The 18,065-nt window shown below is 45.5% G+C and overlaps 1 protein-coding gene and 1 long non-coding RNA gene across 5 annotated transcripts in view; one reads left to right on the top strand and one right to left on the bottom strand.

Annotated features, from left to right (window-relative positions):
• Positions 1–18,065, bottom strand: part of HNF4A (hepatocyte nuclear factor 4 alpha) — a 66,017-nt gene that overhangs the window by 37,001 nt on the left and 10,951 nt on the right. The gene's annotated exons all lie outside the window — the stretch shown is intronic.
• On the top strand, positions 1,397–17,429 carry LOC310709125. Of its 4 annotated transcripts, none has more exons than XR_014527322.1 (5): positions 1,397–1,570; positions 8,808–8,953; positions 10,118–10,190; positions 15,807–16,009; positions 16,850–17,429. It is a non-coding gene; the product is annotated as an uncharacterized lncRNA (long non-coding RNA). The 4 variants fall into 4 exon arrangements; XR_014527323.1 differs by having other exon boundaries at positions 8,869–8,953; positions 10,118–10,181; positions 16,850–17,335; XR_014527324.1 differs by having other exon boundaries at positions 8,869–8,953; positions 16,850–17,335.

Below are 18,065 nucleotides of genomic sequence, written 5' to 3'. Positions count from 1 at the left end.
TTCTGGTGGTGGTAAACTACAGTTCCCAAGGTTCTTTAGGGGAAGTCGTGTGCTTTAACTGTATGGTGTGAATATGACCTCGGAATAAGTTCACAGTTCAGTAGCAAGACAGTGAGCAAAGCTGTTTCCAGAGGCCCTGCCCTCTCCTCAAGCTTTTGAAATTTTAACTCCCATATACAGTACCTCAGGTTAAGTACTTAATTTGTTCCGGAGGTCCGTTCTTAACCTGAAACTGTTCTTAACCTGAAGCACCACTTTAGCTAATGGGGCCTCCTGCTGCCGCCGTGCCGCCGGAGCACGATTTATGTTCTCATCCTGAAGCAAAGTTCTTAACCTGAAGCACTATTTCTGGGTTAGCGGAGTCTGTAACCTGAAGCGTATGTAACCCGAGGTACCAGTGTATGCAGTTTCTAGACACAGTTTTTAACTGATAGGAAATGGCAAGATGACAGCCCAACTGGGGGGGGGGGGGCAGAAAGCATCCTTGGGAGAAGAAAGAAGCATCTCACTTGCTTTTAAAATGCATTATTTAAAGCTGTCTACCTCCAACGCTTTAAAAGGGGCAAGACAAATTCATGGGGGAAAGTTTCTACCAATGACTACGAGCCATGGCAATGTCTATACAGAACTTCTGTATGCTGCCACTGAATATCCAGCTGTTGTGGAGCAACATCAGCACTGGATGGGTTCTTTGTACTTCTGCTTTGTAGGCTTCTTCAAGGCACCTGGTTCACCATTATGGAAAGCAGGAATATTGCATTACATAGACCTTTGGTTTGACCCAGTAGGGATCTTTTAATGTTCTAATGCAGGTGTAGCCAACTTGGTGCCCTCTAGATGTTGTTAGACTACACCTTCCATCCTCCCTGACCATTAGCTATACTGGCTAGGACTGACTGGAGTTCAACAACTTCTCGAGGGTGCCACGTTGGCTAACCCATTTCTAATGGAAGTCTTGCCATGCAAACTACATGGGTAATGTGGAAGTGGGAGGAGAACTGACCCTTTTCACTAAGGTGGGTGATGGAGTCTGCTTCAGAGGAGTTTGGGAAAAGTTCGTGTCTTTCCTGATGTTCCATAAAGAGGCCTTCCTTGTATTTAAAATCATTTGGATTTTCTCTTGCTTCTGTAGAGATGAATGTTTAAGTGTACATGCGCAAAGGCTGCCTATTTGAGGCTATTCAGTCTTCTGTTTACTAGCCCATGTGGTAAGCCAGTTTGGGCAGGAGTACCTGAGTTACAAGAATCACGCCAGCACAATCATCTCAAACCGTCCCTTCTGCTTTTTCACACACACACACCCCCTTTGAAATTTCAAATTCCAGTTTGTGGACAAAGTCCTATCTATCTGAGAATATAGATCTCCGACCACTGACCAAACTCCATTCCAAGCAACTACCTAGTTATGCTTCTCCCCAGGCTCTGACATTCAGTGCTTGGAGCTGCAGGAAAGGTTTGCGAACCAGCTTTTCATGCCTGAGCAGCTGTGCACCTTTGAAGAGTGGATCTGGGGGCCCATTTTTTGTGGCTATGGAAGAGGATAACCTTCTGATCACCAGTAACCAACCAGGTAGGAAGATCCTTGTCGCCTGTAGTTCCAAAAAGCCTCTAATTGAAAGAGCCGAAAGCGTCTATTGTGCTTGAAGTATTCATTTTGGGCCACTGGTTAAGATTAAAAAACGAAAACAATGTAGAAGGGTTTGGCTACTGAAAGCCAAAGAGATAGGAAGGAAGGAACTCCAGTTGGAGACATTTGATGTAGTTAACAGATAACTCTCCAGAACAGCTTTCTCGCTCTCATCCCTTCTGATTCTCCCCAGATTAGTTCAAACTTACTTTTGTGCTAATCATTTCTCGGCCTGTTTATCTTGCATTAAAAAATTAACAGAGAATAGTTTACTGCATGACTTGCTAACAACTGCAAGAAATGGCACACAAAGCTGCCAGGCTGAATTCTGGAGCCCTTGTGCAAGATCTTGCTTTGGATCTAGGCACCCAAGTTTTCAAAAGTTTTTAAAAAGAATGATTATTCCCACCCCTCTAAAGTCAATATTTTGTTCCTGCCCCTTTTCCATGACCTGAGTATATATTTGCTCTCCGGCTGTTTCCAAATGAAGCAGATAAAGCCTGCAAAGGCTTGTATTTTGTCAGACATTAGTAAACAGGGATCTTCTTTCCACACCATCAAATCCCGTTTGCCTTTTGCCTGAATTCATGTCTTAAATGATTACAGAGCAGTTCCCCCCCTTCCCCCACGTGTTAATAACCACCCCTGTGGAATTCGGCTGAATCAGAAGGATGAAGCACATTTATGGATTACTAGCCAACTGGAAGAAAAGGAAAAAGCAGCAGATATAGGTATCAGGGGGGGTACATCCATGCTGCAGCTCAGAAAGGGGTCAGGTATGCAACTGGTGCAGAACCCAGGTAAACAGTTCAGGCAAACAGAGGCTTCAACTGCACTGGTTTGTCACATGACAGACAAGCAGCGCCAGCCCAGCAGAACAAGTTCACTCACCTCAGGCAGCTGCTCTTCAGTGTTATGAAAGGGCAGCAAATGTTAGTTGTTGAATTCATTTTATTGCGTTTTTACTCCCGGGGTGCTAAAACAACTTGATTAACCTTGGGTAACATGCACCGTGACTATGACACTTCCCGTTTTGTTCCCGGCAGCAAAATAGCTTTGGCTTGTCTTATAGATAGGAGCCACTGCAAGGCCAGTGTAGACTCCTCTACAATTTTTATGCCTGGCTTCCAAATGCTAGTGAAAATGCATGTAGAAAATATAGCTCCACCTTTCCTGGTGATGTTCTGGGTTAGAACTCCCAAAGCTGAACCAAGAACTCAGGAATCTGTTTTATTGATGTGCCTAAAATCAGAGAGCACACACAGGTGGTCCCTTTGCACACACCCCCAAATATTTGAGGGATGTGGGGGCCCCCAAATTTCATGGGCATTGCCATTCAAATGGTGTGTGCGTGCCACGTTATGCGATCGATTATGTGGGGCGGGGCTTACCTGCCCTCCCCCAGTTTTATTAAAGTTGGCACCCCTGCACACACCCCACCCCACCCCACCAATGCATTTCCTGCATAGACCTTCCTCTGTCAGAAACAAGCAAGGCTGCCAACTTTTTATCTAGCAGGGCTCCTGTGACTAAAACAACTGCATGACAAGCAGGAATTCAGCAAGCAAAGCTTTCCCTTTCACTGCAGGGTTGCCTCCAGACTGTCAGCATTTTGCAGGAGGGAGTGAAATGAATACTGGCAATGTAGGTTTGCACAATTCAAGTAGATTCAATCTATCGCCCTAGTGCAACAAATCCCCTTAGAAATAAACGATGAGAAATGATGGGGATATGCACTGAAAAAATTGGGAGGGGGGAATCAATGATTAATAAGTCAGGATGCATGTTCATTGTCAAATAACCTCCCTGCAAACAAACAAATCAGAATGAATGCTCAAGAAAGACCGGACATAATCTAACCTCTGCATAAGCTTTGTGCAAGCAAATCAGGATTGAATGCTCACTAAATAGGTCATGTGGAGGAACCCTGTTAGAAAAAAGCTTCACCAAGTAAATGTTGTGCTTGTCATGCAGTTGTTGAAGAGCAGCCCTGCTAGATTAAAAAAAGAAAACAGCTGGCAGCCATGAGATGGAATTCCCCTCCCCTTCTACACTCCATTTCAATGCAAGGTCAACTCGAAAAAGTAAGGAAATCTTTAAGTGTAAATGCATTTCTGATACATGGGACATTGGTTGGTTGCTGGAAACTTGTGGGGAATCCACAGTCAATTATCCTGACGTGGAATTGGATTTGCATAGCCATTTGACTACGTACACAAACAGCAAAATCATACTTTACTCATACGGCCATTTTCTATGGGAAGGATGAAATCACTATTCACAGCCCCGACAGTTGTGTTGCTGCTGCTTAGCAGGAGGGAGAGTGGAGAGTTCAGTGTGGCGCAAATGCAGTGTTCCTGCTGGTGTGTTTTCACTATGCTGACCTCCCACTAAGCGGCGACTCAACTGTCAGGATGTCAAGTGAGCATCTGCCACAGAGTGTGGCGGCTATGGGGGCTTCCATGCTGTTTCTAGCTGGGATTCTGATGCAAAATTAGCATCTGCTCTATTTGTTCTTTAGATGTCTGTTTGCACTCTACCTGCTCTGTTTTTATGGTGATAAACATTACAAAAGACATGGTAAATCTACGATGCTCATTTTATCCAAAAGAACTCTCTACTTGAGGAAGACGAATATTTTGGAAGTTTAAGGCACGGCCACATGCATCATAGAATCATAGAATCATAGAATCATAGAATCATAGAATCATAGAATCATAGAATCATAGAGTTGGAAGAGACCACAAGGGCCATCGAGTCCAACCCCCTGCCAAGCAGGAAACTTGTAGTTCATCTAACTACAATAACTACAGCAACCCTTATAAGGCAGGAGTGAGGAGCCTGTTTGGCTTGGTGGACCAGAGCTTTATCTCGCCGTCCACACTGTTGACGTCAGGCGATTGATAGGTAGGCTCACCTGTCAAAGTAGACCCATAGGGTGGAGGGAGGGACCTGATTTGCCAGTTTGTTCCACACAGGGAACATGCTGGGAAAGCAGCTCCAACAGGATCAAACTCTTGGCTTGTCAGCTGATGAATGAAGACTTCCACCCTGCTTCTGCAGGTGCAGGGTTGCCGTATTTCAAAAAGTAAAAACCAAGACACCCCAAAAGTTGACTTGCCTAAGTTCCAGGACAAAGCACCACCAATTCCACCTTTGAAATCCCAGTAACGTCCAGAAAAATCTGGGCGTATGGCAGCCCAATGCAGATGGCTGTTTTGCCAGCACCAAGTGGAAGGTGCATCATTCTATTATTACCCTGTATTTTAGATGGAGGTGAGAGAGACCGGCTTGATGAAGGCTGCATAGCATATCTGCTCCCCCCCCCAACATTTCAAGAGGGAAAATTGGAGCAACACACCAACACTGTCGCTCACCCACTTCCTCCCCTCCCTCCAATCGTTGTCCTCTGACCTTCAGCGTTGCCGCCTCAGAAGATGCTGTGCTGGTCTGCACAGCCTAGGGGAAGACACAGCCACCGCCTCTGCTGCTGGCACCAGCTTCCAAAAGTGCCGCAAAAGAAGGAGGAAGAAAAGTAGAAGGGGCAAGTTTATTCCCGCCCCCCCCGCCCGCTTTTTTCAGTGTTAACTAACTGACACGAGCCACAGTGTGGAACCAAAAGCCACCTGTCTTTTGGCCCTGTGTTCTGGCGTGGCCAAAGGACAGGAGCCAAAACAGGACATCCCTGGATTGGAATTAGAAGCTGCTAGGGTGGCTTTTATAAATTTGGAATGTTCCGCTTGGAGGCCATGGCATAGTGAGTTCATGGCAAACGAGAGATTTGAACCTGACACTTTCCAATTTGTAGCTCAGCCTCTTAGCCATTACATTACACGCCAGCTCTCGCCTCAGTTGTATTAAGGCTTGAATAAATGAAAATCCTTGGGTAAATTAAATTAAACATCACCCATCTTCTTCAAATACGTGAAAATGGTGTTGTGGTAAGGAGAGATCACACTGAACCAATTAATCAGTTTGGTAATTGGCCTGGGCAGCGTATTCAGGAATGGAGCACTGACTCCTTGTGTGATAGTGATTTTCTCCCACCCCCACCCTTCAGGTCATATGACTGATCACTATCCTCTGACATAGTTGTTTGTTCCAGTGTTGAGTTCCTGTGCATTATCTGCTGATCTAGCCTTGGCTGTCTAGACCAATTCTTTCTAGGAGATTCCTGTTTACCTGAAGAGATGTGGTGTTTGCATCTCTTATAAACAGGTGACCAAGGAAGTGTCAGTGCTACCAGAATGACCTTAGCACTGTTTCTTGCAGAGGTTACAACGGCATTGCAAACTTAAACCAGTTTTATGCCTTTTTGACCATCACTGTTTGCTGAAAGTAGGGTTGCCAACTTGTGATTTCATCCTCGTTTTCTAAAATACTGATAATGACTTCTCTGGGCTCCTTCAGAGCACAATGCAAATTGAAATATTAATAACAGTAATAATGTCTGCAGGGTCTGGGTTTCTGTAAATAGTTCTCTCATTTTGATGACAGTCTGGTTTTTTCCTTAGAGACCATAATGCTCAGCTGCCATTAGTTATAACTAAAAAAAAAAGCATGCACAGAAAGACCAAGAGTAATTTTAGATTTTAGCTGAAAGCCATGTGTGGAGAACCTGAATTCTGCCACCAAATACACAGCCTTCCCCATAAAATTTGATTTATAGGCCTTTTATAAATCTCATCTGAATCCTTTCTTTCTTGAACTGTTCTGTCTGGAAGTTCATATAAACAAACAAAAGATGCCCTTTTTGGCTGTTCATGACATTATCAGAATCAACCTACGAAAGGGAACTAAAACATCCTCAAAGTGCTAGATGTAATCAAAGGCCCAGTAATAAACAAACACTACCTGAGAAAGGAGAAAGAACGGGAAGTGTCAACCTTGAAAAATATAGGCCCCATTCACACATCACTGTAAGCCATTGTTAATTCTTAATGGTTTATCATGGAAATGCACAGTGCTGTTTTCTAGAAAAAGAGGTGCCGGAACTCACCATGAACACCTCCCTTGTTCTCTTATAATGGCAATGGCCCCACCTGAGAGCTGCTGGAAGTGAGTTCCACTGATTTCCAGCTGAAAAAAAGCCCTGGAAATGCAGATGGCTTCTGAACTCCTCGCCTTTAGCCAGCAGGAGCAACAAACCACAACTGATGACTTAGCATTTCATGTGAACCAGAGATTGTGCTTTGCTTTACTCAGACAAACCATGATCAGGAAGCCAAGATCAAACGTTGGCTTTGCATCATGGTTTGCTTGCAGCGAAACGAACCACAACCCATGGTTTAGTCATAACGGTATTCAGGAGTGGGGCATTGTTCATGCTGCTTAGAGGGAGATGAACAAAGTGAGAACCATCCTTGGTTCTATGGGAAACCATCAACTATGGTTTACTGCAGGGCAGGAGAAGGTCACCTAGTGGGGCTGGGCTTACAGCAATAGCCTCCTAGCAGCAGCAGTAGCATTGCTGTCATTTCTCAGCAGGAGTGAGGCGGCAGCAAAGTTGGGGCTCCACTGGCAGGAGTTCCAGATTGGCTCCACCAGAGCATTGAAGAGCCCCCAACCTCACTGCCTCCTTGGTGCCCCCTCTCCCAGTAATCAGCAGCAATGCTGCTGCTGGGAGGTTACTGCTGCAGATTCACCCCGCTGGGGAAGCAGCTCTTGCACTGGGGTAGCCAACATCGTGCCTTCCACATATTTTGGAATTGAACCCCCATCATCCCACCCTGGGATGTTGCCTGGTCTCCTTTGTACTGCCCAGGACACCTGGGAAGAAGGGCAGAATAGAGATCTAATAAGATGAATCTCTAATCCTTGGCCATGCTACCTGGGGCTGATGGGAGTTGTGGTCCACATTGGCTATCCCTGGTTTACCATGAGATAAGGTGGTCACTGTGAACAAGCTGAGCAGCAAACCATCTTTTACAATGGATACACCTTTTCAACACTGCCTTCCAAACAGCTTATTAATGCTCCATTACAGAATTTTGGGACGCGGGTGGCGCTGTGGGTTAAACCACAGAACCTAGGACTTGCTGATCAGAAGGTCGGCGGTTCGAATCCCTGCCACGGGATGAGCTCCCGTTGCTCGGTCCCTGCTCCTGCCAACCTAGCAGTTCGAAAGCACGTCAAAGTGCAAGTAGATAAATAGGTACCGCTCTGGCGGGAAGGTAAACGGCGTTTCCATGCACTGCTCTGGTTTGCCAGAAGCGGCTTAGTCGTGCTGGCCACATGACCTGGAAGCTGTCAGCGAACAAACGCCGGCTCCCTTGGCCAATAAAGCGAGATGAGCTCCACAACCCCAGAGTCGGCCACGATGGGACCTAATGGTCAGTGGTCCCTTTACCTTACAGAATTTTGTAATAACGATTACAGAAGTATCTTTGATATGGTTACCTTCTTGCTCAGTTACAAGACTATTTAAATATTCTCTGGTGGCACGTAAATATAATACTCCTGGTCCCCCCCTCCCACTGAAAAAGTGAAATTGCCAGGCTGATTGCAGTTAATGTCACCCAAACCTTCGTTTCCAGGGACAGAAGGCCAATGTTGAAATCCCTGTGTTCAGATATTTCATCCAAGCAATTCATTCCTCTCTTAGCCTATCCACCCAATAAAGTTGGGGATGGGGAAAAGAGGAAGGGGATTTGAGGGGTCGTGGAGTGTGGACAGATACAGTGTAAGCTAGGCCACAGAAAAACAGAGGATCAAGTACAGGCACCCCCCCAAAAAAACACCCAATACACCCCACAAAAAAGGCAGCTCCACAGACTGATACAATTCCCAATGCATTTCAACAGAACCCTTTGTCAATAGAAAATTTCTGTATAAACAAGAACAAAACGATGCTTCCCGGTTTTGGGGGAAATGGCCGTGGCTTATTTCCAATCCAAATCTGACAGGAGCCAAGTTGTGGGCCGTGGGCAGGAGCCACCCCTCACTAACTGCAATGTATCTGTGAAAGGGCCAGTGTGATTACAAATCATTTTGGAACTCTATGAAATGGTTAGCCCTGGGCCGAAGTAAGCCTGCAGGACTTCAACCATCATTAACCTCCAATGAGGAAGAACAGGAAATAATTATATGTTTATTTCACTGAAGACAGCCCCTTCCTCTGAAGCATTGGCATATGCTGTGAAGTTGTTTAATCTACTTATTTTTCCAGTTTTCTTTCCAGGGTTGCATGGAGGCCAGGATGGTAGATTAAAATCTTCTACCTCTTCTAATTAATCATGCAGGTGTGAATGAGCTACCCAAACAACTTGCAAGAAAAAAAAGCCCATGTAACCAAAAGCTGCTGAGCCATCTTGAATGAAAGATCATGTTAGTAGCATAGTATTTTGATCATTCACCACTTGTTTCTCCCAGAAACCATCCTTAGCTAATGCCCCGTTCTGCCATAAAATAATTAAATTATATTACAACCATAAAGTGCATAATTTAAGTCAACCAAGCATTTCAACAAATTGGAATATGGTGGCAAGCTGAAGCCATGAACCTTTATAAATCAATCATCAACTGATAAACACAGCAATGATTAACTCCCAGAACTGGTGTCCCCAAAGTTGGTTTATTGAAAACATGCTGAGGGCGGATGATATTGGGTAAGTTAATTGCGGGAGGGGGAACGTTGGCGGGGCATAAACCTAGCATGCGTTTGACGTGATCTGGCAGCAGTGGTGTAGCGTGGGGGGTGCAGGGGGGCCCGGCCGCACCGGGCGCAGCATCTGGGGGTTAGGGTTAGGGGGCGCAAATCCACGGGTTAGGGGGCGCAAATTACTTGCCTTGCCCCGGGTGCTGACAACCCATGCTAAGCCACTGTCTGGCAGGGGGGGAAAGCCTAGTGTGAACTGTCCAGAGATCTCCAGTGTTTTTCCTTCTTCTTGCATGAGAATAGTGGCTATTACTCGGCATCTCTTACACAGCCTTCCCTGACATTACTCGGCAGTGCGGAAGCTACAACATCAGCACAGTTCCTTCCTGTACAACTAGGGTGCCATCAAAACCTCTGGACCACGTGGGAAGTGCAACTCCAAAAACTGGAGCACCATTCCCATAGGAAAACACCAACATGGTGGTCCAGAGCTTCTAAGCAGTGTGGGAAGCAGTCATGCCATCGTAGTGGCTCCCTCTACCCTCAGGGAATTGCTGTTGCTCAGTAGCAGAGCATCTCAAATTCAATTAGAGCTGATTCAATGGTGCTGATAATGCCAGGGTTGTAGGTTCAGTCCCCATATGGGACAGCTGTATATTCCTGCATTGCAGGGGGTTGGACTAAATGATCCTCAGGGTCCCTTACAACTCTGCAATTCTATTATTCTACTTGGAACACTAGTACAACAGGCAGAGGTTTAGGTTCAGCTAGACTTCTTCCCCCTGGGGTCTCTGTTTTCAAACTGCAGGAATGAAACATAAGAGATTATTTAAATGTGTAGTCTGAAGCAACTATACCATATGAATATTCTAAATGTGTTTCTCTTCCCTTAGGGCATGCCAGCACATGATTCATTCTGAGGATGATGTGCTAGAATGAAATCCTCACACTCTGCAGGTACAAAAGGTAATTATTACCGGATCGGTATGGGATGCGCAGCTGATGTAGGCCACAGAATTTGGATCCTGAGTCTTAAGAGCAAAGGATTACCTGATCTTTCTAGGGACGTGCCCTGTATTTTTGGGTTGTACACTATGCCAAAAACACTAAAGAGCAGGAAGGCATCAACCAGAGATATGTCATGGAATAGGGCCATGGAAAGGGAATCCATTTAAAGAGACAGCAACATAGGGTTTTTTGTTATTTAAATGAAGGCTCTGGTTCTAAATTTGCAATATTTGGGGTGCATGAGTGGATAACACGTTTGCCCTGAGGACTCACTCATGAAGCCTCTCAGCAGCCTTGCACAAAAGCTGCTGCCACGGGAATACCTCTTACAGAAGAGGTAAATTTAGATCTACTCCCATGTGGTTTGGGTTCTCGTCCCCCTCAATTGAAACTTTCTAAAAGCTGAGAATTCAGCCACATCCATTATACAAGCAATGGTAGCTTAATAACTCTAGGGCAAAGAGAAGATGCTTGTTTCAGTGAGCGGTTCGAAGGGGGTTCTGGGAGATAGAGACGAAATGGGTGAGTAGCTTCTCCACAGTTCCAGGAACCTCAAACATCTAGAAGAATCTGAAGGCCAAACGGGTTATTGTGATATGTTGGCTTCAGAGAATGTTTGCCCAGAAATTACCGGACAATAAAGGAGCAAAGAAAACTTCCTGCTAATCAGGTTTGAAAACTCAAGAGTACTAATCCTCACAAAAAAAGCACCAGGCTTGACTCTTCTTTGATAAGTTTAAAGCTGTTAACATGTTTGCATAAACAATGAATCTGGGTGCTGTTTTCTCCTATGGGGAGGGGGCTTTGAGAGGGAACCCCTCTGGGTGTTTCCACAAGTAGCATTAACATTCAAAACATTCATTCCCATGCACTAAATATTTGGGTGCATGTGTGAATGTTGCTAATGTGGATGGAGAATGAATTTTAAAACTGAAAGGTACATTCTAACCAATCAAGATTTTACTTTCACATTTCAGATTCTGGGAGCTTTTCAGTGACACGCACGGAAGTTAGATGTACAACTAAAGGCAACCATTTGCGCAGTTTGCTTGGTTAAACTCTGGCAACACTTGAGGGAGGGAAAAACACCCAGTAATACTTTTTCCTCCCCAAGCAGGCTGATGGTCAAAATTAAAGTCCTAGTAGGACCCAGTACCTGGTGTTTCCTGAAGGAAATCATAGCCATTCATGTTCCAGATGGACCTGATGGTTCTCCAGAGAGAGAGAGAGAGAGAGAGAGAGAGAGCGAGAGAGAGCGCTAGAGGAGCCTCACACCCCGAGAGGGACTTCTGTCCAGGGAGCCATGTTCTGTCTGACTAAGCAAAAGAGAAGCCAGCTGGAGTGTGGGCTGCAGGGCTAAGATAATCCCCTTAATGCCAGTCACAATGAGATTTGATTGGAGGCAGGAGTTCATGCTGTGGAGTTTAAGGAGTGCTGCTGAGTGCTGGAACAGGTTTCGTAAGGTAGCCCCAAGAGCTGTGCTACTGTGGCCATGTCCCATGACCATCCTGTGCTGAACAGACCACGTTTCCAAAGTGGCTGCTGCTGAATATGCACTCGCGTCTGCATGTGATTCGCCTGGAGTCAAAGAGTTTAAATGTAATAAATATGTAGCATGTCTGCAGCACTTTATCTCAAAGAACATCCACACCAAACATTTAAAGCACAGGGTTTCTCCCAAAGAATCTTGGGTCTGTTAAGGGTGCTGGGAAGGTTAGCTCTGTGAGAGGTAAACTTCAGTTCCTGAGATTCTTGCAGGGGGAGGCATGTGATTTAAATGTGATTTAAATGTCTGGAGTGGATGTGGCCAGTTATATACCTTCCAACATTTCTCTGATGAAAATAGGGATGTCCTATTCAACAAAAACAAGAAGTTTATTATTTATACCCCACCCATCTGGCTGGGTTGCTCTGGGCATTCCAATATATATAAAAACATTAAACATTTTTTAAAAAAAACTTCCTTATACAGGGCTGCCTTCAGATGTCTTCTAAAGGTTGTATAGTTACTTATCTGCTTGGCTCGAGGGTTGCATAACTCCATACCCTCCAACCTTTCTCCAATGACAATAGGGACATCCTAAGGAAAAGTGGGATGTTCTGGGATCAAATCAGAAACCAGGATGGCTTCTGTATATCTGGGACTGGAAAATAGAGACACATGGAATGTCTGATACTGCTGTTTGCATGTTCAGTAGGTGCACAAAGCCACTCTGTTGTTTGCACATAAAGGCTTCTCACATGCTGGCAGAATGAGCCGCAGGCGAGGGAGCTAGACTGTGCAGCTGAATTGCACCGATGCAAAAGGATGCTCTGTTGTGAAAATGGCTTAACTGGTGTGTCTTTTAAGGGTTGGGATGATGTCAAATCCACATCCATAAGGTTTCCCAGGGCCCACTGCAACCACACTGTATATTATTGTTCCTAGTTTCCCATCCCAAATGCTTTTTGACAAGGGGAAGAATTTGACTTGCGTCTCTCGGGCATCAGCACTTCCAGTTTTTGATGATATACAACAATACCGAGAGCAGATAAGGCAGTTCCTTTCTCGCTTACTGGTAAGCTTTCTGCTGGCATGGAGATGGAGATATGCCACCCAAACCAAACACTTCCTTGCAGGTGTACATGCAGGTGGGGTGCCATGGAGGTTTTTGAGCAAAACCTCAGCCATCAGCCATGGATGCTTTAGTTTAGTTGCTATTCCTGCATCGCAGGGGGTTGGACTAGATGACCTATGGGGTCCCTTCCAACGCTGCAATTTCATGATCCTATGAACCCTCTTTTTGCACAAGCAAGCTGCAGTCTGCAGAAAGGGGAATTGAACGCTGTTGGAGTATAATGATTTGGAAATGAATAAAATGTGGCTTCTGTGCAAGGGGATGAATTGATACTCCAGAAGGTGTGAAAAAGGAATTATTTGACTGAAGACACCAACAATGCAAACTTATGCGCACCTAGTCAAAAGTCAATCCAATTGAGTTCAATGGGGCATGCTCCCAGCAGGTATATGGGTCTATGACAGCAGCCCAACACCACAGTTCTTTAAACCCCTATTCAACAGTAAGTCTCACTGAATTCAGTGGGGCTGCTCCCAGGTAGATATATGCACATTCCATGAAGCCACATTGCACTAAATGGGACTTACTTCCCAGTAGGCATGCATAGGATTTTACTGTAAGGCTGCAATGCTTTGCACACTTACGCAGGAGTAAAGGTAAAGGGCCCCCTGACCATTAGGTCCAGTCGTGACCGACTCTGGGGTTGCGGCACTCATCTTGCTTTATTGGCCGAGGGAGCAGCATACAGCTTCTGGCAAACCAGAGCAGTGCACAGAAACGCCGTTTACCTCCCCGCCGGAGTGGTACCTATTTATCTACTTGCACTTTGACGTGCTTTCGAACGTTAGGTTAGCAGGAGCAGGGACTGAGCAACAGGAGCTCACCCCGTCGCGGGGATTCGAACTGCCGACCTTCTGATCGGCAAGTCCTAGGCTCTGTGGTTTAACCCATAGCGTCACCTGCATCCAGGAGTAAGCCCTATTAAACATACTCAACTCATGTACAAAGAGGTAAATCCCGCTGAACACAACGTGGCTTCCTTCTGAGTAAACACATTTAGAATTGCAGACAGAAAACTCTTCTTATTCCAGTATGAGTTATGTAACTATGCAAATGCAATTACATTTTTAATATCAGAGTTACTATTTTGCAGTTACCCATGAGTGTGCTTGATTTTATTGTGATTTTATGTTTTAATGTTGCAGAAAGATGGGATAGACATTTTAATAATTAAGGAGTGCAGAAATCCATGGATATTAGTAGGCATGGTCCTTGCCAAATGTACGCAAATATTCATTTAACGTGCCTATTGGCAGGAATATGTTTTAAGTTAAATGCTACTAAAAAGTAGCTGCTAGGGTTCCTCTCTCAGCTTCCTTTTGTTGACTTCTCATCGCCCCCTAGTGACAAGTCATTGAATCCAAGCAACTTTCCCTTTTCCATGAAAGGCGACTTCAAACTGCAGGTACAATACAGAGCCACCCCACAGTTGCCTCTTACATCAACTCAGGGATGTACAAAATATGCACAGATATGTCAGGTGCGAAGATGGTCTGCAAGCATGTGAGACTCAATATAGTCCTGAGTCTTTCCTGCTTGTTGCTCACATTTTTATGGCGAACATAGCAGGTTTTTAAAAAGTAAATCCTTAATAGCATGCGTGTTATAAGTGTGTGGTTTTTTTCCACTGGATGCCCATGCACAAAAAGCATAAACAAGCTGCTGTCAAGTCCTACTTATTAGTGTTATAAAGTAGTCATGAATTTGCAACCGTAAAGCCTCTTACACACGTCTTGAGCTGCTGTGATGTCATGGAATGTTCACAAGTATTTAAAGTGCTCAGGAAACAATCTGTTGGAATAGTCATTGTCCATTTTGAGGAAGGAAAGGGAATGCCAGTTTTGCCTGGAGAGATTATTTGTGGGCCATGGGGAGGATAGCAAAGAGCCCCCAGACAGTAAGAAATCTAAGAAGTCATTGAGTGGTGCTGAATTTTACATATAAATTTTAACTGGCCAGCCAATTCTTTGGCTACAGACTGGTACAACATATTCAGTACTGCTGTTAATTAAGTTTAGGTTTTTTCTGTGAGCACAGGAAGCTGCCAGTGCCCTTTTTTCACATCTAACGCTAAGCCAAAGCATGGCTCAGTGAATGTCTAGGCTCCCACAGAGGAGATTGTGACTGCTTTACTCCTCCTCTGGTCATTCTGCTTCTGCACTGAACTCAGCCATGCTTTGGCTTAGCGTGTTGTCTGAATTTGGCTCTCTCAGACAAACCACAAACTATAAGCCAGGGGTGGGCAACCTAAAGCCCATGGGCCACAAGCAGCCCACGGGGGTCGTTTAACTGGCCCACAAGCCACCCCAAACCAAGCCACCCACTCAGCAAGTCCCCCACACGCTGCACTAAACTGGCGCAGCGTGGCATGGGGGACTCGCTTCCGCAGACGCCGGAAATCGCGGGTGCGCATAATCTCGCCCACTGAGGGATCTCCACTGGAGTGAACTGGTCCAGGCAAGGTAAACCTTGCCGACCCCTGCTATAAGCGATAAGACACGCCTTGTTTGTGGCTTGCGGTTTGTCTGGCGAGAGTTAAACCACAAACCCGGGTTCAGATGACAAACCATGGCTTCACTCAGTGCAGCACAGCAGCAGAGCCACCAGAGAGGAGCAAAAAAACCAATATTTCCTCTCTGGGAACCCACATGTTTGCTCATTCACATTAAGCTATGGTTTGGATTCACGTTACACGTAAACCGGGCCAAATACTGTCAACTCTGCTTGATAGTGACACATGGATTTTGAAATAGGTTAGAGCAGATCTACTTGCCTTAATCTTAAATGATCTCCAAAATTGAAAAGGTGAGCAGATATAACTCTCTCAAAACACACTGGGAATAATGTCTTTTCTTACACAGGTGACTGCTTTTTCCTGTATATATATTTTTTACAGCTGTGATGTCTCTCTCTCTCTTGGAGTACCGTCTGCTGTTATGACTCTCAAACGCTCAAGAGAATCAATGCCGTCACCAAAAAGTCCTGCCCCACCTATGAGGCAGGGTGAGGTAGCTTCCTCATGAGGTGGAAGCTGAAAGGAGAGTGCTCCTGCGGGAGCCCCACCTGCCCTGCCAACTTTGCTGCCAGCAGAGAAGTGGAAGATAGCGCTGGATGGCTCCATTGTTGGTGCTGCTCTGCAGGCACCACTGCACAACCCAGGTAAGGAAGACTGCAGAAGGGCTGCATGTTCCCATGTTGGCAGAAGAGGACACACTGCCCCCTGTTCACCAAGAAAGGAGAAGTTCAGGTTTGACCTGAACTTAACCTAGTGAGACTATTATTATTATTATTATTATTATTATTATTATTATTATTATTATTATGGCCTTTGTCTAAAGATCTCAGGGCAGTGTTCAACAGATTATGAAACATTCATAATAAAAACCTGTCCATTAGTCTGGAGTCCCAATGGATATTGGAGGTTTAAAAGGTAAAGGGACCCCTGACCAATAGATCCAGTCATGACCGACTCTGGGGTTGTGGCGCTCATCTCACTTTATTGGCCGAGGGAGCCAGTGTACAGTTTCCAGGTCATGTGGCCAGCATGACTAAGCAGCTTCTGATGAACCAGAGCAGCGCACGGAAACGCCGTTTACCTTCCCGTCGGAGCGGTACCTAATTATCTACTTGCACCTTGACGTGCTTTCCAACTGCTAGGTTGGCAGGAGCTGGGCCTGAACAACGGGAGCTCACCCCGTCGTGGGGTTTCGAACCGCCAAACTTCTGATCGGCAAGTCCTAGGCTCTGTGGTTTAACCCACAGCGCCACCCGCGTCCCTATTGGAGGTTTACTGCTCTGAAAAGATTTCTTCCCCCAGCAAGCAGAAGTAAAATTATGCAAACACACACACAAAAACAACAACCTGCAAATAAACTGAAACCTCATTTAGATCACAGAGATGGGCTTTTCTTGGTAAAGAATTTTGGTTTTCCCTCTCCACACATCACTGAATAGCTCCAAACTGCCATTTTCTCTTACATCCTCTGCATCCCAATTCAGGAAAGCAGTTTTGAAAACAGACCAAGGAAGAAAGGGGATTTACGGACCATGAGACTATTCACCCCAGGGTCATGGGTTCGAGCTCCACGATGTGCAAAAAATTCCTGCGTTGCAGGGCGGGACTAGATGACCCTCGTGCTCCCTTCCAACTCTGCAATTCCACGATTCTGTGTGACATCATTCCTCCTCTTTAATCAGCCCTGCATTTTCAAAGTCTACTCCAAATGACAGCCAATGCCATGGGTATATTTGCTGCGGGAAGAGATTGCAGCTACACCCAACGAGACGTGCAAGGCACTCAGACATGACACGTGCTTACAAATCTCTTGTCGTGGAGGTATAATTTTCCAAAGACTGTAAGCAGAAGTTGGTGACTGATTAGCAACTGCACATGGAGTCAGTCTTGGGAGGAAGGAGGCCGGTAGGCCCCAGCCGACAGTCTCCATTAGGAGCTTAGGGCTTTGAGCCATAAACCCGGTGAACCAATCTGTGGCGGGTGTCATTTATGTGTCGGCAAACACTCTTAGCGAGGTCTAGTTATTGATTTGGACAGTATAAAAAGGCTGTTGTGCCACTTGTTCAGGTTTGCGCAGGTTTTATGACTCTTGTTCTGAGGAGTGTCAATCTGTTTGGTTTTGCCTTATTCCCTCAGGTCTCTTGTTGACATTGGCTGAGCTAAGTGGTGTGTATCCACGCCACTCCAGGAAGCCAAATGTTTGGCTGCCTTGTGCTCTGCCTCTGCTTCTCCATCCTCCCAATTCCTTGGAGGTTACCTACTGTGTGACACACCCAATCCCCAACCTCAGGTTTTCCGGGCGGAAGGTGGGTGAAAGGTACATTTTCCTTCAGAGTATGAAATGGTTACTCATTCTAGGCATTCAATCAATGAGAACTGATCAATGGAAGAAACAGAGGCTTTATTAGACCCGGGTCATGGAACGTCAGGATGGCAAAATCCCGGAAGAGAAGCAAGGTCAGCAGCAGCAGTGAGCCAAAAGAAGGAAGGAGAGAAGCAAGGCAAGGCAGAGACTAGGGAAGGGAGCATTTTCTCACAGATTTTTGAGACCTGTGACTAGCATGACTACTTTTTAGTAGTTTCTCGGGATTTGAACGTCTATGAGCAGGGTAAAATATTCGCCCATTTGGAGAGATGGCAGAGGGCATTGTCCTCACTCTGAACTGGCTTCATGGTGTCATAAAGTCAAATCTGTTTGGT

The sequence above is a fragment of the Podarcis liolepis genome (assembly GCF_965112155.1).
Source record: "Podarcis liolepis genome assembly, chromosome: 6".
NCBI classification, from domain to species: Eukaryota; Metazoa; Chordata; class Lepidosauria; order Squamata; family Lacertidae; genus Podarcis; species Podarcis liolepis.
Note: the sequence above shows the minus strand (reverse complement) of the source record. Positions and strands in the feature narration are given on the sequence as shown.